At 36.7% G+C, this 23,409-nt stretch overlaps 1 protein-coding gene across 6 annotated transcripts in view; it reads left to right on the top strand.

The window, feature by feature from the left end:
* Nucleotides 1-23,409, top strand: part of LRRC4C (leucine rich repeat containing 4C) — a 1,189,111-nt gene that overhangs the window by 978,454 nt on the left and 187,248 nt on the right. For all 6 annotated transcript variants that reach the window (XM_045485014.1, XM_045485011.1, XM_045485013.1 and 3 more), the window contains one exon: nucleotides 17,220-17,317. The gene's annotated coding sequence lies outside the window, so the exon portion shown is untranslated. The remainder of the gene's footprint in view (nucleotides 1-17,219; nucleotides 17,318-23,409) is intronic.

Genomic DNA, 23,409 nt, shown 5'->3' with positions numbered 1-23,409 from the left:
CAAAATAAGGTTAATTAACACATCCATCATCTCACATAATTGTAATTTTTGTGTGTGGTGAAAACATTTAAGATCTACCTACTCTCTTGGTGTGCCTGGGTGGCTCGGTCATTTAAGCGGTTAAGTGTCCCACTCTTGGTTTCCGCTCATATCATGATCTCACAGTTTGTGAGTTCAAGGCTTGCATGGGGCTCTGACCTCACAGCGTGAAGCCTACTTAGGATTTCTCTCATCCTCTCTCTGCCTCTGCTTGGCTTGTGCATGTTCTCTCATGCTCTCTCTTTCTCTCTCAAAAAAATAAATAAACATAAATTTTTTTAAAAATCTACTCTTTTAGCAACTTTCAAGTATATAATACAGTATATTAACTATAGTCTCCATTCTGTCCATTAGATCCTCAGAACTTATTCATCTTATAACTGGAAGTTTGATACCCTTTTCCCGGTATCTCCCCATTTTCCCTACCCCTTAACCCATGGTAACCTCCATTCTACTCTGTTTCTAAGAGTTGTTTGTTTTTTTTTTAGATTTCCCATATAAGTCTGATCATACAGCATTTGTCTTTCTCTGCCTGACTTATTTCATTCAGCATCATGTGCTAAAGGCCCATCCATGTTGTTGCAGATGGCAAGAGTTTTATTCTTTCTCATTGCTGAATAGTATTCAATTGTGTGTGTATATGCATATATGTGCATACATGTATATAAATATATGTGTATATCCGTGTATATGTGTGTAATATGTGTAATGTGATATAGACACTTAGATATAGATATAAATATAGATATAGATATCTTTCACATTATCACATTATCTTTCTCCAATTCACCATTCATTCCATTCATGACATTTAGGTTGTTTCAATGTCTTGCCTATTGTGAATAGTGCTACAATATTTATAGTGAACATGGAGATACAGATATCTTTTTGAGATCCTGATTCAATTCCCTTCATATATATACTCAGAAATACAATTGATAAATTGTACAGTAATTCTATTTTTTATCTTTTTAGAAAACTCCATATTCTTTTCCATAGTGGTTACACCATACCATAAGTTCCTACAACCATGCACAAAGGTTCTCTTTATTCCACATCCTCCCCAGCACTGTTGTCTCTTCCTTTTTGATAATTGCCACTCAAACAGGTGTGCAATGATATCATATTATGATTTTGATTTGCATTTCCCTGATGAGTAGCGATGTTAACTATCTTTTCATGTGTCTGTTGGCTACTTGTGTGTCTTCTTTGGAAAAATGTCTATTCAGTTTTCTTTGACAATTTTTTAACTCTATTATTTGCTTTTTCCTCTTGAGTTGCAGGAGTTCCTTACATATTTTAGATAGTAACCCATTATCTCATATATGGTTTGCAAATATTTCTCCCATTCAATAGGTTGGGTCTTCATTCTGTTGAGTGTTTCTTTTGCTGCACAGAAACTTTTTAGTTTGATTATTTCCACTTGTTTGTGTGTTCCACTTTTTTGCTTTTGGTGTCAAATCCAAAATATTGTTGCCAAGACCAACATCAAGGGATTTTCCCCTGTATGTTCTTCTGAAATTTTATGGTTTCAGTTATTATTCTTTAATTTTTAATCCATTTCAAGTTAATTTTTGTGATTGGTTTAAGAGAGGGGTTCAGTTTTACTCTTTTGCATGTGCATATCCAGTTTTCCCAACACTATTTATTGAAAAGTCTTTTTCCTACTGAGCATTCATGACTGCCTTGTCAAGTAGTAGTTGACCACATATGCATAGTTTTATTTCTGGGCTCTCTATTCTGTTCCATTGGTCTATGTATCTGCTTTTTATGAGATTACCATGTTGTTTTAGTTAATATAGCTTTGAAGTACATTTTGAAATTAGGAAGTGGGGGTTGGGAGTGGCTCCTGAGTGGCTCAGTGGGTTACGCATCTGACTTGGTTTCAGCTCAGGTCATGATCTCACGGTGTTGTGGGTTCAAGCCATGCATCAGACTCTGCACTGGCAGCTGAGAACCTGCTTGGGATTCTTTCTTTCCCACTCCCTCTGCCCCTCCCCCACTCACACTGCCTCTGTCTCTCTCAAGATAAATAAATAACCTTACAAACTTTTTTTAAATTAAAAAAAATGAAATTAGGAAGTGGGATTCCTCCAGCTTTGTTCTTCTTTCTCAAGATTCCTTTGGCTATTTGGGGTCTTTTGTACTTCCATACTAATTTTAAGTTATTTTAAAATTTTTGCAAAAAATTCCATTAAAACTTGATAAGGATTACACTAAAATCTGTGGATGGCTTTGGATCTAATATATGCCTAGTATACTGGCATATGTCTAGTATAAAAATTTTTTTAATGTTTACTTATTTTTAAGAGATTGATACAGAGCATGAGCAGGGGAGGGGCAGAGAAAGGGAGACACAGAGTCTGAAGCAAGCTCCAGGCTCTGAGTTGTGAGCACAGAGCCTGATGCAGGGCTCAAACTCACAAACCATGAGATCATGTCCTGAGCTGAAGTGGGACGCTCAACTGACTGAGCCACCCAGGTGCCCCATCATTTTAACAATATAAATTCTTCTGGTCAACAATTATATGATATCTTTCCATTTATTTGCATCTTCTTCAATTGTTTTCATCATTGTATGATAGTTTCCAGTATACAAATCTTTCAACTCCTTCGTTAAATTTATTCCTGAGTATTTTATTATTTTTATGCTATTGTAAATAGATTATTTCCTTTATTTTTTTAGGGACTTCACTGTTACAATATAGAAATGTAACTGATTTTTGTATGTTGATTTTGTATCCTGAAACTTTACTGAATTCATTTATTAATTCTAACAGCTTTTGGGTGGAATCTTTAGGATTCTTTTATGTATAAATTATATCATCAGCAAAGACACAGCTTTACTTCTTTCTTTCCAATGTGGATGACTTTTATTTTATTTACCTGTGGCTGGGATGGGCTAGAGCACATTACATGGCTCTTTCAGAATCTACAATCTGACCAAATTTGCTGGACTTAACTCCAGGGGCTCCCAGATTATGGCCAAGAGGGACTGGTTTGTGGGCCACTCTAGGGTCCACAGCCAAGATCAAGGTCTATAGGTCTAGTATGTGATGCATGGACAGGCATGACTCCTCTCAGGTCTCTTGGCATATGCTGCTAGTGATAAACCCAAAGCCAGATGGGTCTGTACTTGAGTTATCTGGAGTCCAGAACTGTTTGTGTTTCAGTGGCCAGGGCTGTGGTCAGGGACTCAGCTGCCTGGTTTAAAGCCTGATCAGCTCTCCTCAGTCTTGGATTTCACCAAAGTTTCATAGTCTCCTACCTGGATCCCAGAGTTCCCATGAAGGCACTTTTGTCTGTGCATAGATACCAGATCTGTTGCTGAGAGGGGGGGAAGGAGGGGACTTGTGTGAAAGGGACATTTTATTTGTCCATTTTCCGATATCATTCCCCACATCTGTATTTTGAACTTCAGGCTTCCAGCCCTGTGAGGGAATAAATTTCTGTTGTTTTAAGTCACCCCAATTGTAGTATAGGTATCCCTTGCTTTTTTGAAAGTTCGCATAATGCCATGCTGCTTGTATGAAAGCCCTTAGTACCTGTTTTTGCTAACCAAAAGGAATCTGAAGAGGATATTTGCTTTTATGAAAAAAGGCCAAAAATGACAGTAGTTCTCAGCACCTCAGCATCAAGCGACCATAGCTTTGAACTGTGTCTGTGAGCATTTGTGCTTGTTTCAATTTATCTTGCGCATCCATTAGCAAAATAGCAAGATGTGTCCTAAGGTATCAGAAAAGCCTAAGAGAGATTATTTATGTTTTTTATGTGAGAATCCAAAAAAAAAAATCCTTACAAATTAATGGTAATCACTTCTTCACTTTATGCCATGTCAGTTTGCAAAAGATTAGAACACTCTGCTTAGAACACTAGAACATTAGAACACTCCACTTCCGGGGGCACCTGGCTCAGTCGGTTAAGCATCCAACTTTAGTTCAGGTCATGATCTCGTGGTTCACAAGATTGAGCCCCACGTCAGGCTTCGTGCTGACGGTTCACAGCCTGGAGCATGTTTCAGATTCTGTGTCTCCCTCTCTCTCTGCCCCTCCCGCATCCATACTTTGTCTCTCTCACTCTCAAAAATAAATAAAACATTAAAAATATTTTAAAAGAGAACACTCTACTTTCAGATAGTGGAGGAAGCCTGTACTGTGTTATGGCAGTCCAAGGAAACAAATCACTGCTAGAATGAACAGTATTCAATTTTGAAAGGCCACATATGTAGCGAAAGCTTCATCAGAATACTGTTTCTCCAGTGTTAATTTATATGTTATGGCACTTGGGCTAACGCTAGCAATCTGATCTTAAACTCTACCACATAAGCAACTGCAATTCATATATATTCATAACGCAACTGCCTCTTTTTCATTAAAATAATACCAAAATGGTATAGCTTATTGGATTTGGAGAATAACAGTATGCCAAGAAAGTAACTACCAAGGAGCCGTGCAGCCTCTACTTGAATACTCAAATGAACAATAAACTCACTACCTTTAAAGGCAGTCTCTTCCACCCTTGGATGTTTTGTGGCCTAGACACTTTTTGTGTTAAGCTGAAACTGCATCTCCTAACATTACCACGTTTGGTTCTCTTTCCATGCCTTGAGGCACGGGAAACAGTAGTAATTGCACTTTCCAGAACAACCAGAAAGCCTGATTCCTGGCCAGTGCCCTCCAGGTCTGTTTTTCCAGCAGACAGACTCCAAGCCCTCCTATCCTTTGAGCATGGCTCACGTGACTTGGTTTCAGTTCACAGCAGGGCTCCAGTGGCTCCCCCGTCTTGTTTACATTAACCAGGTGCCCTGGAATTCAGCTCTGCGTCGTTTTGCAGCTAGTCAACGCAGTACTGGCTGCTGTTCTCCCGTGACATTGCTGCATGGCTAGCTTGCCCAAGTGAAACAAGGTTTAATTAAATCTTAATGTTGCACCCGGCTCTTGCAGAACTGTTGTTCTCGCGTCCTTGTGCTATTAGCAGAATACATAATGAGAGCAGAGCATATGAGCACAGAATCAGTCCCACTCATAAAAAGTACCATTTAGGCACTCACCCACAATTTCCTTTCACTAAGTTTACCTTGTGCCTTATCAGAGAGGTCTCAAGTTTTCCTCACTGACAAATAGACTTATGTTTATGGCAATGTTTGTTCTTTTTGAGTTATGAAAGTGGCATCAAAAAATCTTAAAATACATTAAGATCTCTCAACGAAAAGAAGCACTACTTAGTTCAGAAAATTTTGAGGGTTTCCCTGCTATTACCTCTTTTACATTCATGAATTGTCTAAACCAAAACTACTCGTCTTCTGAACTCTACAAAAGCTAAATAGCCCCATAAGTTATTCTGTTTTTGAATGGCTGTCGTTTCTCTCTTGTTTTTAATTTATGAAAGAAATCATCATCATGGTTATTACTCTCTGGGAAAAAAGTCAAATAAAAAGTGATACCACCCAGGAATCCCTGAGATGACTAATTTTTCCATTCTGGTCATAAATCCCTAGGAAATGTCCTGTATCTCAATTGTTAAATGTTGATCCAATGAGAGTTATTTCAAGTTAACTGTTATTGCCTGCTTTACAGAAGTAGAAGAGGAAATATGATAGCATGGTGTTATATGTGCATGAAACTTGTCAACAACTTCAGTTGTGTCCAACGGCTAAAGACCAAAAAAAAAAAACCCACAATGTGGATTTTTTTGTACCATATCATTGAACTGATAATGTTATGAATATGTTATTTCTGGCAATTCACCTCTCACTTTCTCAACCTTTTTACTTCACGTAACACCAATTATTTGCTCTGTTTATTTTGTGATAAAAATCAAAAGGCATAGAAGACTTTCTGGACACCAGACTTCTGATTCCCATGTTAAGTACGAATATTTTAGGGGCTCCTGGTTGGCTCAGTTGGTTAAGCGTCTGACTCTTGATTCCAGCTCAGATCAGAATCTTACAGTTTGTTCGAGCCCCACATCAGGCTCTGTGCTGTCAGCACAAAGATTCTCTCTCTCCCTCTCTCTCTGCCTCTCTCTCTCTCTCTCTCTCAAAATAAATAAATAAAATTTAAAAATAAATTAATTTTGGGAGCGCCTGGGTGGCTCAGTCAGCTGAGCGTCCGACTTCGGCTCAGGTCATGATCTTACAGTTCGTGGGTTCGAGCCCCACGTCAGGCTCTGTGCTGACAGCTCAGAGCCTGGACCCCGCTTCAGATTCTATGTCTCCCTCTGTCTCTGCCCCTCCCCACTCTCGCTCTCTCTCCCTCTCTCAAAAAATGAATAAACATTAAAAAAATTTAAAAATATAATTTTAAAAAATAAGGTTTTAAAGCGGCTACATAGTATGAACCCCACTTTAGGTAAAAATACTGTGGTACAGAATGTTGAGAGGTCTCTTTTCAAAGCTTCCAGGCCATGGGAAACTAAAATATCATGTGTGGGTGTAAATGTCCTCCCTTTAGTTCTTCCTATGCAAACTAAATTCTTTTAAAGTATATGTGAAAATATTTCAATCTGAGTCATCTACAAACCTTTGTGTCTATTTTTTTAAATATTTTTATTTAAATCCAAGCTAGTTAACATATAGTGTGGTAATGGTTTCAGGAGTAGAATTTAGTGATTCATCACTTACATATAACACCCAGTGCTCATCCCAACAACTGCCCTCCTTAATGCCCATCACCCAATTAGCCCATCCCCCCACCCGACACCCTGCCAGCAGCCCTCAGTTTGTTCTCTGTATTTAAGACTCTCTTATGGTTTGCCTCCCTCTCTCTTTTTATCTTATTTTTCCTTCCCTTCCCCTATGTTGATCTGTTTTGTTTCTTAAATTCTACATATGAGTGAAAACATATGATATTTAATTTTCTCTGACTTATTTTGCCTAGCATAATGCATTCTACTTCCATCCATGTTGTTGCAAATGGCAAGATTTCCTTTTTGATTGCTAAGTAATATTACATTGTGTATACATACCACATCTTCTTTATCCATTTGTCAATGGAGGGACATTGGGCTCTTTCCATAATTTGGCTATAGTTGATAGTGCTGCTGTAAACATTGGGGCGCATGTGCCCTTTTGAATCAGCATTTTTGTATCCTTTGGATAAATACCTATGTATCTATATTATGTGTCTGTTAACTTGTATCAAGATCACGATTATTTATATACAATGACTGATACCACTCTTTAAAAAAAATCTCGAGTACATTCACAACTAGAAATTGGAAGTATAAAATGAGAATAAAATCTGAATTTCTAAAAGATGTAAAGCTTTCATAGATCAAACATAAAAGCAATCAACTTTATTATTGGTTTATTGCTTTATTCCTTCATTTTTGCATGTCCCAGAGTCAACATAGAGTGCATTGAAGTCAATTTCCTGAACTGAGCTTGGAATATTTTTTGTTTGTGTTTGATAGACTAAACATCTAAGAGCTGTACAGGCAACAGCAGGGTTATATAAGATTCATCTCTAATACCTAGCCCAGTGTAAGGCTAATTTCTAGTAAATATTTATCAAGTGAATTGCTGACTGACAGATGGATTGACTGACTAAATCAATGACTATGAAAATATATTCCATGCACTGAACCAAGAGTCAATAATTATTGTGAAGCCCCATAGTTTTGCTTAAAATGATCTTCTTAATGATGACAAAGATGGAGATCCTCTTCATGGTCGTTCATTTTCTACAAGCAAACAGCAAGACACAGTGAATTTGAAAGAAATCTGAAACACTGAGATGTTGGATTCATTATATGAACAAGGCATCTCACATGTGCCCTCCACAGGTAGTCTCTGTTGAAAGGCCAACTGTGGGAATCAGCAACTTTATGTGGGAATCCATGGGGAAATCAACAGACTTCCTCTGCTATTTCTTATAACATTGTAACATTTCTTCCTTCAGCCATTGGCAGAGGCACCCCATAGCTGTAAGACTGAACCTCAGCCCTCCAACACAGACCTTCTCCAACAGCCACATTCAGCATGGAAGGTTTTCCAACAGCTGCCCCAAAACTAGAAGTCTTATATTTTGCACTTCCAATCCACAAGCAAATCTTAATGGGATTTCTTCCAAAATACATTTCTAAGTCCTTTCACATTTTTCATATACATTTCTAACACTGGGTGTGAGTCTCCATCACTCTTGCCTGGATTTCTGTACTATTCCTCAACTTTCCTCCCTGCATTCAACCCTCACAATTCATTTTCTACACATTGGTTTATGTAATTTTTTAAAAATGCAAAGCAGATCAGTGATACTCTCTTCCAATATCTTAGAGAACGCCTATTAAACTAAAAATTAAATCCAAAAATGTTATCAGGAGCTACAAATCCCTGTATTCTTTGTTTCTTGCCTACCTCTCTGATTCCAGTATCTTACAGTATCTTTCTTAGAGCACTCAAGACCCAGCAGTTTCCTGTTTGCTCCTTGAACATGGAAAGTGTTGCAAATTAATCTAAGCTGAATTGGTTCTGCAAAACACATAGGCACTATATGTAGATAATAATAGGGAAAGAAGCCTGAACTAGGTGAAGGTTAGTGATCCCCTCAGTATTATGAAATAGTAAAGCAAAGCCACTGAACTAATTTTGCCAAACACATATCTTTTAGACATACATGCTCGCATTAGTGAATAAACACAAAATAGTTTCAACAACAACCTCTTCTAAAAGTGCAACAAAGTTATATCTTTTTGTTCTTTGAAGTGCTCTGAATGTCACCTTTCAGCAGAGAGCATTCTAGAGGTAGAATTAGTATACCTTTAAAGTTGGATCAGCAAATGAAATGTTACTCTAACTCATGCCTGGACAGAGAACCATTCATGGATCAAGCCTGGGGTATCTCCCTTAACCTAAGGATATAAGCTTCATGCCCCATTAGAGTCTTAAACTGTGTTGAAATAAATATGAGGATTATCTCAAAAATATATAGGTCAATTTCACATATCATAATTTTTATCAAAAATAATAATAAATACCTTTAATTTTTTTGATAAAGGCCCATTTCTATTATTCATAATGCCAACTATGCACATATTTATTTGCCAACAAATACCAGTTTAGTATTTTCTAATATCAGATCACCTGGTGTTGGTTAACAGAAGGACTAAAGTCTTGGTAGCTATTGCTGGAGTGTGACTTTTCTTACATGATTCTAGCAGATGACCTCTGGATTATGGGTTCTTGATTGAGACATGTTACCTCTTCTTTCCTGGAGTCAAAGCCTAAGAAGTTGGAACTTCTATGTACCCTAATAATTTTAACATTATTTCAGGAATTTTTCACTTGTTGCTGGTTCTATCTAGAAATTTATGTAAACATCCTTCCTAAAGCTCTTCACATGGTAGGCTCCTTCTCATTCTTCAAGCCTAAGCCCAAAATTACCCTTTTGAGGAGGGCTTCCTTTACCAAGCTATCCAAAGAATAGTGATAGTAAGCACAAAGTAATAATAGTAACCACAACTATAATAATAGGTAATAATGTTGACCACTTCCATGTGCCATGTACTAGGCTACTTACTGTACCTTTATTATCTCACTTAATCCTCAGAACAACCCTATGAAGTGGAATATTTATCTTTATTGTGCAGATGGTAAAATTGAGGCACAGGATCTTGATGACATAATGGGAATTAGCAGAGCTGGGATTTGAATCTAGCGAGTCCCAGTCCAGAGTTCACCTGCTTTACAGTTAAAGCAACACTGACTAACCCCACACTAATGGCTATCACAATATCCTGTTTATTTTTAATAGTTTTTACCATGTCACTAAGCATTTTGTATTTACTTAATGTTCTTTCTCACCTTTCACCAAAATATAAATTTCTTGAGGGCAAGCACCATGCTGTCTTTTTTATCATTCCATCACAGGATGTAATACTTTTCCTGTTACATAGTTGGTACTTAATATGTTTTCGCAAAACTGAATTAGGGTAGTAGAATACAGGTACAGCATTGCTAATTATGTTTCTCTCATTGACCCATATCAATCCACTGTCAAAAGGGAAGCCATAAGGACTGGATTTACTGAATCTATGACATTCTCCACCACCTGTGAGTTATGTCTGATATCACAAGAACTCCATCAGGGGTTTACTATGGCATATTTTAACATCTGACAATGTTATGGAGAAAGCACTCCTCAGATTTCATCTATTCTCCATAATATTGCCAGAGTGATATTTCTTACATCAGAATTATAGGCAATTCAATAAGACAAGAAAATGAAATGAAAGCTATAATGATTGGGAAGAAAGAAAGAAAACTTTCTTTGCAGAAGACTTTATTTATTAGAAGGTCTGAAAGAATCAAAAAGCTCCTTCCTAGGAGCTTTCACTAATAAGTGGTAATAGCAAGGTTGCAAAATACAAGGCTAATACACAAAACTCAATCTTTTCCCCATATACCAGCAATGAACAAATGGAATTTATAATTAACCACATATTACAAAAATGATATAGTTAGGTATAAATCTAACAAAATATGTGCAAAATCTATATGAAGAAAACTAAAAATCCCTGATCAAAGTTATCAAAGAAGAACTGAACAAAGGGACAGATATTCAATATTGAAAGAAAGGCTCGATATTGTCAAGATGTCAGCTCTTCCCAATCAGATCTATAAATTCACTGCAATTCCAAGGCCCCTGGGTAGCTAAGTCTGGTGAGTGTCTGACTTCAGCTCAGGTCATGATCTCGCGGTTTGTGAGTTTGAGCCCCGCACCAGGCTCAAACTGTCTGACAGCCAGAGCCTGGAGCCTGCTTTGGATCTGTGTCTCCCTCTCTCTCTGCCCCCATCCCCCCCGCTCACACCCTCTCTCTCTCTCAAGAATAGATAAGGATAAAAAAAAATAAATAAAAATTCCAATGAAACTCCCAGCAAGTTTGGAAATTCCCAACTGATTCTCAAGTTTATGTGAAATGGCAGAAGACATGGAATAGCCAACACAGTGTCGATGGAGAAAAACAAAGTCAGAGAACTGACACTACTCAATATCAATACTTACTATAAAGCTACAGTAATCAAGACCATGACATATTGGTGAAAGAATAAACAAATAAAGTAGAGAATAGAGAACTCAGAATAGAATAGAAAATAGAGAATAACAGAATAGAGAGCTCAGATATAGACCCACATAAATATAGTCAACTGAACTTTGACAAAGGAAAAAAGGCAATACAATGGAGAAAATGTAGTCTTTTCAACAAATTGTGCTGGAACAACTGGACATCTATATGCAAGGAAAAAAAAGAAACAAAAAGAAAAAGACAAAAAGGAAGAAAAGAAAAAGAAAAGAATCTAGACGAAGACCTGGCACCCTTCACAAAAATTAGTTCCAAATGTATCATAGTCCTAAATGTAAAATGCAAAACTTTAAAACTCCCAGAGGATAACATATGAGAAATCCTAGATGACAGTGGATATGGCAGTGACTTTTTACACAAGGAACCAGAGGCACGATCTATGAATGAAATAAATGATAGGCTGAACTTCATTCAAATTAAAATGTTCAGCTCCAGGAAAGACACTGTTGAGAGAATGAGGCGACAGGCCATAAATTGGGAGAAAATATTTGCAAAAATCACATCTGATAAAAAGTTAGTATATAAAATATAAAATATAAGTTAGTATATAAAATATATAAAATACAAAAGAACTTTCAAAATTCAGCAGTAAGAAAACAAACACCCCATTAAACATAAGCCTTATCCAAGAAGATATACACATGACAAGGGGTATCTGGGTGGTTCAGTCGGATGGGTGTGTGACTTCAGCTCAGGTCATGATCTCGTGGTCAGTGATTTCTAGCCCCATATCAGGCTCTGTGCTGATGGCTCAGAGCCTGGAGCCTGTTCACATTCTGTGTCTCCCTCCCTTTCTTTGCTCCTCCTCCGCTCGTGCTCTGTCTCTGTCTCTCAAAAATTAATAAACATTAAAAAAAATTTAAAAAAGAAGATATACAGATGACAAACATATGAAAAGATGCTCCCCATTATACGTCATCAGGGAAACGCAAATTAAAACAATAAGGAGATACCACTACAGACCTAATAGAATGGCCAAAATTGAAAACACTGGCAACACTAGATGCTGGCGGGGATGTGGAACCATAGAAACTCTCATTTATTGCTAGTAAGAGTGCAAAATGGTACAGCCAGTTTGGAAGACAGTTTCGTAGTTTCTTACAAAACTAAATCATACTTTTATCATGTGGTTCAGCAATTGCATCAGGTGGTATTTACCCAAAGAAGTGAAAACTTATATCCACCCAAAAACCTACACACAGATGTTTATAGCAGTTTAATTCATAAGCGACCAAACTTGAAAACAACCAAGATGTCCTTCTGTAAGTGAATGGATAAATTGTGGTAAATCCAGACAATGACATATCATTCAGCACCAAAAAGAGATAAGCTATCAAGCCATACAAAGATATGAAGGAAACTTAAATGCATATTTTTAAGCGAAAGAAGCCAATCTGAAAAGTTTATGTATTCTATAAATCCAATTATATAACATTTTGGAAAAGGCAAAACTATGGAGATAGTAAAAAGACTAATGGTTTCCAGGGGGTGGGGGAGGGGAGAATGAATAGGTATAGTGAAGAAAATTTTTAGGGCGACAAAACTACTCTGTCTGAATATGCAATGGTACTTCAGTATACATTTGTCAAACTTCAGACTTTACAACAACAAGAGTGAATTCTAATGTGAACTATGAAATTTGGGTGATAATGATGTGTCCATGTAGGTTCATTAATTGTAACAAATGTACCACTGTAGTGTGGGATATCTCCATAGTTGGAGACATTTGGCATGTGTAGGGATAGGAGATATATTTCTCTTTATTTTCTGTTCAGTTTTGCTGTGAACCTGAAACTTCTCTATACGATAAGAATTATTAAAACAAACAAACAAACAAACAGACTACATCAGAATTTCTTCACCTGCACCATTTTAAGGATGGTACCCAAGCTCTTAAACCTAGCATATGATATCTATCTCTCATAAACTTGTCCCTGACCATCTAACCATGCATGCTAATTTGTTACACCCAAACATGTATGTGTACACACACACACACACACACACACACACACACACACCCTTAAGCCACCTCTCACACTGATCGGTTAAAACTTCTTGCTTATTTAAGCAAAGATGTAGTCTTATGTATAGGCTCTCCTCTCTGAATGGTGAGATTTCGGCTTTGCTTTGATTGACTAATGCCTACTTCTCTTTCAAGCCTCGTTTCTTCAGAAGCCATTCTTGATTCTCCTCCAGTCTTATTCAGGTGTCTCTCACTGCACCCAGTATGTATCTTCTTTCATTATAGAACATGTGATATTATTCTACAATTGTTTATATATGTGACTGTATCCTTCAATACAAGATGAGTTCCTTGAAGTAGAATCTGTGTTGTTTTAGCACAGTTCTGTGTCCATAGTAGGTGTTCGAGAAATATTTTTGGGATCATTTTAATGGGGGGAAAGAAAGCTGGAGCAGCAAGTGTTGATCCCAGAGCATTCTCGGGACTGACAACCATCTATGGCAAACTACCCTTCAGGGAAGGTGTGTGTCATTGCTGGAGGCATTTTATGTATTTAATGAATAGGGCCAACTTCATTCCCTGGTGATGTCAATATGGCATCTTTCACCAGCCTGAAAATCCTCTGGCACTGAAAATACACAAAGTCTGGAAGCTGTTTATAAGATGAGAAGGTGAGTCAATAGACTCTGTTCCAAGTTGGCAAGAAGGGACATAGTCCTAAACATCTAAAGCTCCATAATTCACATTAAGCTTCTCATTAATTTAAATGTTAATGTAAATGTAAAATATGTTGTATTGATTTAGAACTATTTTTGTATGAATATTGCATAACTGAGCTTTCTAACAGCAGAATCCAAAAGGACATCCCTTCACATCAGCTTACGATTAAGAAAAAAAGTGAGGCTTTCTATTTTTCACTCTCTTTTTATTGTGTAAAATCCTTTGTTTTAGTTACAAGTTCTAGCTATGAGAAGCTATGAGAACTTCTGCCTTTGAGTGCAATTGATTTGGACAGTCTTGAGCAAAAAGATCAATTTCTGAATCTCTTCTTTCACAGTAATACACATATAACTTCAAATATGTATAGAGATTAGTATCTTTCCCATGTCACTGAGGAGAAACCTAGTCTTTATGACCATGCTGGCAATTTCACTCTATTCTGTTAGATTTCATCCAGAGTCTCCTTTCATTGGGATTTGTGTTTCCTTACTTAAAAGAAAAACACAATTTTCAAAGAATGTCTCATTATGTTAGGCTCACTGTAATGAGTGATGAGATTGATAACTGGAAATTTTTGTATATGCTTACTTACTCTGTGCTGGACCTTGATGCAAAGTGTTTTATAAAAAGTGCTCATGGGGCACCTGGGTGGCTCAGTCATTTAAGCATTCATCTTTTGATTTTGGCTCAGGTCACGATCTCATGGTTTGTGAATTTGAGCCCTGTGTCGGGCTCTGCTTGGGACAGTGTGGAGCCTGCTTGAGATTCTCTCTCTCCCCTTTCTCTCTACCCCTCCCCTGCTGGGGATATAATATAAATATTATATATTTATTATATATATAAAATATATATAATATATTATATATTTATTATTTATTTATTTTCATTTGTAAAGTGCTCATGTGATCCCTAAAGCAGTACAGAGACGTGGCTACTCTCATTAACCTGTTTTAAGGATTAAGAAACTGTCCCATGGAGAGATTAAGCCTTTCCTAAAATTCCACAAGCAGAAAGAGTGATGTTGCTTGCCCTAGGACTCAGGGTGGTCTGACCCCATGGTCTTTCTCATAACCACTAAGCATTTTGGGTCTCAAACCACACAATGCTACAGACAGAACAGTGCATTCTGTTTTTAAGAGATACATATAAGCATACAGTTGAGGATTCCATTATACTACTGAGAAGCTGGGTGGGTGGGTGATATCCAGAAACCCGGTTTCTAATTTGTGGACACCTTGTTTCTTACTTCTTTCAACTAAACACTGTGAAATTTGAATTAATTGGTTTGTGAAGCTTCTTCCAGCCCCACATTCTATGACTTTGTATAATGATTCACTTTGTTCTGATCAACAAACCCTCTGCCCAGTTCTTCTCTTTACAACCACCCACCACGATGCTTTCTTGCATCCAATGCCTCTGCCCCTGCAGGCAGCCCCACCTAGCTCAGTTTTCTGTACAAAGATAGAAAGTAAGCATCCTGCTATCAACACATGTCTTTGAAACATGCTAAATATCAGGCAGAAAACTCAGGCTAAAAGATGGATAAGGCATTTTATTCCCCTGAATGTAGAAATGAAATACAAAAATCATAGTCCTGGGGAAAAATCAGACAAGGCCTTCCTATATCAAAATTGCATTAACCAGTGCATTCAGAGGCTCACATAAATAACAGGCCTAAGAGAACCTGTTGAAATGGAGTATTTACTGGCCTAGTGTGGCCAACAAGCTTTGTAATGTCAAGATATATGGGATAGGAAGGAGGACTGCTCTGGAATCATACAGACCTGCTAACTTGGCCACCTTTTACCTCTTTCTGGGAAACTGACTCATGCCTCAGTTTCTTCACCTATAAAATTAAGCTCCTACTTCAAAATTTTTATAAGGTGATTATGAGGCTTAATCTGTAAAATAATGTAGGTAGCTTATCCATGTCAGAAATCTGGTACATGTTTATATGAGTCTCCATTGTTCTAATAACAACCAAAAGAGCTCATGGTTTAGTTTTTAAATTATCTTTGTAAGTGGTAATTTCAGCTATCACTCAGTTCCCAATTTTAAAAATTGCTTTGTTTTTTGCAAAACAATGACATATGAAACACCAATTAGGTATGGCTATTTCACCAAGAGACATTTCTCCCCTTTGGGAAGTACCTGAGGATGTGGGCAAGTCACGGTATAATGACAAATTCTGTAAAACAGCTTACAACTTGCCATACTTTTCCAGCTTCTTCCCTTCAATATTAGGGCAGCAGAAAGATAGACAGAAAGTGAACCAATGGTCATAAGGTGCCAATGTATCATGAATCCTAGGAGTTAAAAATAAAATTTTATTCAGCTCCCTGAGATATACAATTGATTTTTTACAAAATCAATAGATGAACCTGAAAGTAATTGACTACAGTCACCTTAGTATCATTTAACTATAAGTAACTAATTGTCCAGCAAAGATTGAAGCTAGCAATTAGGAACATATGATAAATTTATAAAAATTCAGGTTTTTTCTAGCATGATAGTTTTGTTACTGCAAACTCTCTCTAACCATTCTATCTACATCAAACCACATCTTTAGAAGAAAAGTTATCACAGAATTTAAAAGATGGAAGGGGCCTCAGTAGCAATTTTGTACAAAGCCCTTATTTTTTTATGTGAAGTGATTAAGACCTAGTGATGTTTGGACACGCAAAATTAACTGGCTAATTATGGCAGGATTATTAATTGAATCTAGTTCCAGTTCTCAATTCAGTGTCTATATTTACTCATTTTCTTGTTGCTATATCAAACTGAGAAATCTGTAAATTACAGTGTATATTTTATAGTTTTCTATGTTCATTTGACCATTAGGTTTGAAATAAAGTAATAATTATCTGTATAGTTGGAACTCATGACAGAAGGATGAGGTAAGAACAAGAAGTCTCTCAAATATATGTTCAAAAAGGTACCTATAGATAAAAAGCCTATGTATGGAAACCAATTTGACAATACATTTCATAATTGAAAAAAGAGCCTAGGCACATTTCAATAATACAATGCAATGAATATTGACAAAAGAAGACTAACAAATCTAGGATGGATACACTAAACAAACTATATATATATATATATACAACTATATATATGGAACTATATGTATACATATATATATATATATAATGCATATGTATCATACACATATATATGTATTATATATAGACCCATATATGTACCTATATATATGTGTGCATATATATGTATATATATATATATATATATATATATATATATATATATATGTCTAGATGTGTTTATGTTAGAAAGAGGAATATTTCATCAATTCATTCTATTGGGTGAGTTTGGCAGGCAGGAATGTCTACCCTAAATTTGTTCTCATTCATATAACATGGTTTAAAAATATATCTGTGTTGTCTCACTCCAGGTGTAAAATAAACATCATCTGCCGAAATCCCGAGCACTTCTTTAAATTCTTTGGGTTTTCTCAGGAAGATCAGGACCTGTTGGAGAAATTTTGATAAGGTAAGTTCCAAGCTACTAATCTATTCTCTCGGGGCTTCCATTCTAGCTGCCCGAGTTCAAAACAAAGTGAGGTTTAAGAAGTCAAAAGAACAGGCAAATGGAAAGATGGATGCCACTTTTATTAATAATGCAGATAATATCTAAGGATGCTGTTTCAATGCTTGGCTAAAATAGACTCTGTAACATTGAATCCAAGAGTTAGATAGATTCACTCATCCAGGCCCAGGAAGTGCTGGGCCACAGCAGGCTCCTCTGATATGGCAGCCTGGCCATTAAATTTCCAGCATGAAGTAGCAGATATAAGGCAGCCTGCACTAAAGATACAGGTGAATAGAATAGGTTAAAAGATAAGTGACAAAGTCTTGCTCCTGAGTTCACCAAATAAACAACTCTAATGACCAAGGAGAGGAGAGAGTAAATAAATGGAGTAAAAAGAAGCCAAGAGGCTTTCTATGGTGGAATTTTCTTCAGATGGAAAAAAAATGAGAAAAGAGAATAAATATTCTTCCCTCATACCACTGAAGAATAGGAGTGACCTGTAAAACAGAAGAAGGGTCCATTACAAGTTGCATCAGGACTTTATTAAACTAGTAGCACACCAAGAGAATTTCTCCTGGGTGATGAAGACAACCACAGCACTCTGATTTCTCCTGCTTTAAGGATATTCAAACCAGATTCAAGGAAGAATTGTTGCCAATGGTTTGTTAGAAGTCATGTGTTTTCAGAATCTCAATGGGCGTGTTGTCTGTATTGTCATAAAGCAGATAAGTATATGGTAGACATCTGCATTAATGGTTTTAGTTCATAAAGAAAGCCTACTAGATAATGTTTGATTTTTCAAGCATACTATTAAATTATTCTTTAAAGAAGGTGTGGAAGGAACAGTTTAGGAAGTAAGTGAGCTTAGGTAACTCCTCAGGGTGCTTATCTCAGTGAGAATTTATAATTGTAACTTAATGAATCATCAATGTTACTTGGCTTTATGTGTTGGTAAAAATAAAACCAAAAAATGGAACTTATTAAAAGAATAGAAAAAGAACTATAAGCTTGAATGTAAGAGTAAAATAATAAACCTGGTAAAGGATTTTGAACAAAGCCAACCATCTGCAGACATTCTTGGTCATGGGATCCACTTAATACTTTCAACTGGATGATGCCTCTAGAATGAAGAAATGCTATTTCCTTTACATTTATGTTTCTTCATCTGAGATTCAATATCACGCAAGAAAAAATTTGATTTCTTTTGGTCATTTGAGTTAGTCTGATTTTGGTGATATCTTTGCCCTTTAGCTATACTAGCTAAGGATTAGCCAAGGAAAAAATATAATGGATTAGAGCAACTTTGTCTCCTATAATGGAAGGATAGTCATCTGGATTGACCAATACACCATGAATACATATCATGGGGAAGAATTAATCATCAAAAATGAGATAAGATATCATCATGAAAGAGGAGTCTCTATGTGATATTAGTTGATACTCAACACTTCATGGAATAAATGGTGTATCATCTATTAACATGAGTAACCCACAAAAATGTAAGGGGTACACTGACATTTAGAAAGCTGATTATTAGCAAAGGTCTCTTTCATATATCCTTAAAGAATGATAAGGAATGTTGGGGTGCCCAGATGGCTCAGTCGGTTAAGCCTTTGACTTCGGCTCAGGTCATGATCTTGCAGTTTGTGGGTTCAAGCCCTGTGTCGGGCTCTGCGCTGACAGCTCAGGGACCAGAGCCTGCTTGCTTTGGATTTTGTGTCTCCCTCTCTGCCCTTCCCCGACTTGCGCTCCCCACCTCCCAAAAATAAACATTAAATTTTTTTAATGAATAAAAAAAGAATAACAAGGAGGGTTAACTAAATTTGACACTCAAAACTTATACTTCTGTAAGTTATTATGAAAGTATGATTAAATCTATAAAGGTCCTGATCCTATCTTATATTCACTCTGAAAGGAAGGGCTATCCTTTGTCATCAAACCTCTGCTCCTATAGGGAATACGGACTTCTGATATTTAAAGGAGGAGCCTGGTTTCTCCCTCCATCCCATTCAAGTGTGGAATGGGAGACCTTTTGATTTAAAATATTCTGCTAGCTATATTTAACCAAAAAAACAAAAACAAAAAACAAAGAAACACAGCCTAGTGTTGTAATCTTGACAATGGGTATCTAAAACCATGCTTGAACTAAAGAAACCACAGAAGACAAATGGGAAGGAAAATTTAGTCCTTGAGAAGGTGATCTCAAGAAGGGACATGTAGAGTGGTCCAACTACATTTTAGTGCCTAAAGGTTTGGAAGTCAGGAAGCATGACCATAAATGCACATGTTGAGGAACTTGTTTGACGTGTCTGCTGTTGTCAGTGAGGTATGAATTGGATAGAAATGAGGCCATGCATGTAATCTGTTTTCAGCCCTACAATTTGGAGCCATGGCTTCCTTCTGCTGAGATGCCAGATTAGATACCCAGCTATAATTATATCCTGGGGAAAGTAAGAGCCATTCAGTAAAGGGACTAATCCCCCAAAACAAATAAACAAAAATATACTGAAAAAGAGAAGAGAAACAGTAAGGAAATAGAAAGACTGGGGCTTCCCTGGGGAAGCCAAACCTAAAAATCCTTCACAAAACAAACACCTTTAGAGAGGGATAAAGTGGTCCTAGGTCAGTAGGGTTACCTGCTGCAGAAAGGGACAAATGAAAAATCCCAATTTAGGACCCAGAGTTTAAGACCTAAGATTTCCTCCAGATTAAGTACAACCAAAGATGTGCTCATTGCTGATGTTAACAAATGTTCATTGAAATAAATCATTTGAATGGATAATTAGATTCATTTTAAATTGATGAGACTATTTTCTAAAATATACATGTTTGTCCTTCTAGTTTAGAATGAGTCAATGAGTTTTTTTTTCCTTTTCCTCATATCCTCAAAACCTTAATAATATCATTCATTTAGCATATTAGGAGACAGAAATGAGAAATAAAATCACAGGTAACTAAAGAGAAAGCTTGTCCATCCCTGGTAGACCTATCCTAAACAATATGACCTCAGAAGTTCAAGGCTATTTGGTTTCTGGGCACCAAAAAAACACAGCATAATAAAATTAGATGATAGTGAAAACAGCCTAACTTTAATTTTTCCTTGAGATTTGTCAACTTTCTAATCACATTTAAACCAGTTAGTAAAATGATTGGATAACAGGTTCTAAAGAAAAGTTTGTATCATCAGGGAAATATTCCAAGAAACTTTTGCAAAAATATATTAAAATCTTAGGGGAGATCAGAAAATATAACTACCCCTTGGATTAACTATCACAGCTCTTCCCTTATGTTGTGTATAAGTACTGGCACGCAGACTTTTGTCGCATTTGGAATTTTTATCTTAATAGGAATTGGCCCTATCAGCATTTAAGTTTGTTTCTGACTTCTGCTTGCTCATAGAAGGACTGAGAATTATTGTCTTCTATAAAGGTGGTTAAATGGACAGAGCAACAGATTGTAACAGGCTTCAAATAGTCTTGTCAGGTTTGTGATTCATATACAAAAACTAGACATCTATGCAGTTAAGTTGCAGTGACTGTTCCTTTATGATTGACATTTTTATTTAGGAACAAATAGAGTTCCACTTATTCCTGGAAACATATCTATAAATTAGATCCTCCAACGTCTAAAATGAGATACGTAATTTCAAATGAAACAATATTATTGCCTCAATCTAAAAAGAACTAAAAGGATATTTGCTATTATCACATCCATGGGAATTTTTTTGATAAAAAAATATAGCTTTTTCCAGTTTGGGTTGTCTCTGAAATGTGGCTGTATTGGTAGTGACTGAAATAGTTATTAGATCTGATTCATAGAGTTCTTGGTAATAGAAAAAGCATGCCCACATTCTCATGATTCAGGCCCTAGTTAACAAATTCTTATACCATACATCTAATGATATGAGATGTCTCCTCCTTGGCCTTTAAATTAAAAACTGAATTAAAACACCCAGTGATGGCAAGAGTATAAACAAAGAGCATTTTTATAAAATGCTATTGAGAGAGTTACTTGGTGTAACCCTTGCAGAGACTAATAGGGCATTCTATCAAAAGTCTTTAATAGTCAGACTGTCCCTAACATTTCCTTTTCTAATACTCATCCTAAAGAAATCAGTGGCCAAATGGGTTAAGACATTGTACATGCACAATCATTGGAGCATTGTAAATGTCAGAAACAACCTATATATATATATGGCAATAAAGGACTTGTTGTAATATGTCCTAATGATATAATAAGACACTATACAGTCATTAGTGATGATGCTGTTGCTCCAAATGTATAGACATGGAGATATTATTTATATTATTAATTTTAAAAATCTGATTATAGAAAATTATGTGTGTTACCAGCAATTTATATATTATGTATTTATATAATACATGGATATGTATAGAAATATCTGAGTGATGAGATTTTGACTTATTCTTTTCATATATTTTCTGAAGAAATAGACATGGAAAACAAATTGAAAAAATAAATTGTAAACAAAAGGAAAAGATTTTCAAAGGGTAAGAAATGACCCTTTACATCCATTAAAAGACACGTACACATACTATCTTTTTATAATCCATATTGTTTTCACACCAGAAGGAGGCCTGAGTAGGAGGTCAATCTATGGACGTACCATGTTTTCCCAGGAATGAGGCTGAACTATGACTCCTATTGTCCTGGTTTATAACAGTGACAATATCCCTTGCCTGTTGTTATGAGGACTGTGACCTCTAGCAATATGCTAAAAAGCAAGGGGAAGCAGGATGAAAACTAATATAAACGACACAGTTGATCGTTTACAAATAGGACTAAACAAGAAGAATGCCAGATATAATTCCCAGAGCCAGAGATTAAAAAGAGACATTGGAGATGGTTGTAAGGGGAAGGCAATAATACACACTATGCATGTTGCTCAGCAACAAAGTGAAGCCAAGATTACTACTGTCATGCTAGGTGTTTGGGGGCTCAGTGAAAGGAGTGCATGATTGGCAGAAGGACTGCATGACAGACTCACAATTCTACAATCCTGTAAAGTTCAGAAGAAAGTGTTCAGGGGAGGTGCAAAGGCAATGCTTTAGCCCTTATATAACCAAAGTCCAATCTCTGTAAGCAACTAAATGTTCAAGTAAATACCCTTCAGGCGAAGTCCCCTACTCTTTCATCTAGACTGTGGACCCTACCCCTTTCCCTGGGATGTTGAAACCACCACCATACTGCATTCATTGAACAGTTAGTATCCCTGAGGTGAAGAATGAGTCCTTGGCACCCAAGGCTAAGACAGGAGCAGCCCAGTCTTTCAGCTGTAGGTTCCTTGGAAATTGCTTTTCACTTAGCATTCTTGGATGGATCTGTGTTGGTGTCATGAAACATTGGGAATCCCTTGAAGAGGTTTTGAATGGGTCTGTTCTGGAGGAGTCTATTTACCCCAGTCTACTTAGTTAACCATCTTGATAAAAATGGCAAGTAAAAATAAAGGAGGAAGGGCTTCCTGTGCATATGACTAGACCTAAGCCTCTTTGCAGAAATTATCTCAGTGAATCTTCACAACACCCTTTCTACCTTCCTTTCAAAGTTAAAGAGGAGTTAACTAACTTGGTCAAGGTCATTCAAATAGAAAGGAGGGGTGCCTGGGTGACTTAGTTGGTTAAGTGTCAGACTCAGGTCATGATCTCATGGTTCATGAGTTCAAGCCCCGCATTGGGCCCTGCGCTGATGGTGTGGAGCCTACTTGGGATTTTCTCTTCCCCTCTCTCTCTGCCCTGCCCCTGCTCACTCACTCATGTGCACTTTCTCCCTTTCAAAATTAATAAATAAACTTAAAAAAAAGAAGAAGAAAGAAAGAAGATGGGTATGGGATTAAAATCTAGGCAGGATTATTCCAATTGTAATCGTTGGCAGCTCTCCTGACTCTCGTAGAACAGAACACATTCTAGTATTTGTGGATGACTATTGTTTAACGTAACAGTAATCCTTTGAAAATACTGACATCAGATGTAACCAAGCAAAAGGCACCCAGGACTCAGAATTTTGATTTTTCAGATATTCTTTTTGTAACAGAA

This window comes from Leopardus geoffroyi, chromosome D1, assembly GCF_018350155.1.
Source record: "Leopardus geoffroyi isolate Oge1 chromosome D1, O.geoffroyi_Oge1_pat1.0, whole genome shotgun sequence".
In the NCBI taxonomy this organism is placed as follows: Eukaryota; Metazoa; Chordata; class Mammalia; order Carnivora; family Felidae; genus Leopardus; species Leopardus geoffroyi.
This window is presented reverse-complemented; position numbering and strand designations above follow the sequence as displayed.